This window comes from Carassius gibelio, chromosome B22 (assembly GCF_023724105.1).
Source record: "Carassius gibelio isolate Cgi1373 ecotype wild population from Czech Republic chromosome B22, carGib1.2-hapl.c, whole genome shotgun sequence".
Classification (NCBI taxonomy): Eukaryota; Metazoa; Chordata; class Actinopteri; order Cypriniformes; family Cyprinidae; genus Carassius; species Carassius gibelio.
Genome location: NC_068417.1, coordinates 6,965,344 through 6,966,404, shown reverse-complemented (window position 1 = coordinate 6,966,404; position 1,061 = coordinate 6,965,344). Strand labels below are relative to the sequence as shown.

At 34.7% G+C, this 1,061-nt stretch overlaps 1 long non-coding RNA gene across 1 annotated transcript; it reads right to left on the bottom strand.

Annotated features, from left to right (window-relative positions):
• Positions 1-312: 312 nt before the first annotated feature.
• LOC127987807 (uncharacterized) lies at positions 313-815 on the bottom strand. The gene is made up of 3 exons (XR_008161421.1): positions 786-815; positions 463-569; positions 313-355 (listed from the first exon to the last, which is right to left on the bottom strand). It is a non-coding gene; the product is annotated as an uncharacterized LOC127987807 (long non-coding RNA).
• Positions 816-1,061: the final 246 nt, after the last annotated feature.

The window sequence follows — 1,061 nt, the reverse complement described above, 5'->3', positions numbered from 1 at the left end:
TTTTAATCATTTCTGGATCAGTGTTCTCTGTTAGACAGAATAAATCACTTTACAGGAGACTGTGACCTTTGTAGCTTTGAAGATCTTAAACAAACAGATACATCACACACTATAGAAAGATTAAAACAATAAATAGCATGAAATTTTAATTAAGTGTGCAGTCATTCTTAATGTCTGAAAAATAATTTAGGACCTAAAAAACAAAATCACTGAAGTGGAATAATTTACTTAAATACATAATCCTGTGCTGAAGAGCAACTGTAAACAATTTTGATTTTCAGTTCTCAGATATTTATCATGTATTGGTCACTTTTTAAGATATAAATATAATTTTTAATTAGGAAGCTCTGAAGTTCTGCAAATCATTTGTAAATATAAAACACAGTTTGTTATGGGGTTTTTTTTCCAGCAAACCTCTGAAACTGCAGCAGTGTTTAAAATGATTCTCAGACTCAGTCTTACCTCTGTTTCTGTGAGAGACTCATCTTTCCTCTCTTCTCTGACAGACTGCAGCTAAACTGTCATTGATCAGCACTGGCTTGAGACAACAATCTGCTGTTCAGTGTGACCTGGAGATGATGAGGTTAATGAGATCAAGAAATATGTTCACTTAGCAGCAACAGCAACAAAAACACTATAAAATAAAGTGAGTTACAAACTAATGCACTGCCATGTAGAATAACCAAATGGTCTTAATGAGAAATTGCTTGTTTAAAAACACTTTCGATTTCGCGTCACGAAAACAACATCAACATCATAAACCAGAAGCGGAAATACGGACAAACCTTCAGAAACACATTCGTTTTCAATAAAACCCCTTTTTGAAAACATACTTGCAGTCTTGTCCACTAAGAAGATAACTTAAGTATCTGAAACGCTTATTCTTTGTTTATAAGCTAGAAAATGTAAAGTGTTTTCTAGGTCATGGCATGCATCAAATTCAACGAGCAACGCTTTCTCTTGCTATCTGCGTGTTTTCTGCAGTTACTTTCGTTTTCTTCTTCTTCGTGGGTTTTACTGGAGGATCTCGAGCGAGCTGAACAGTTACTGCCACCTGCTGT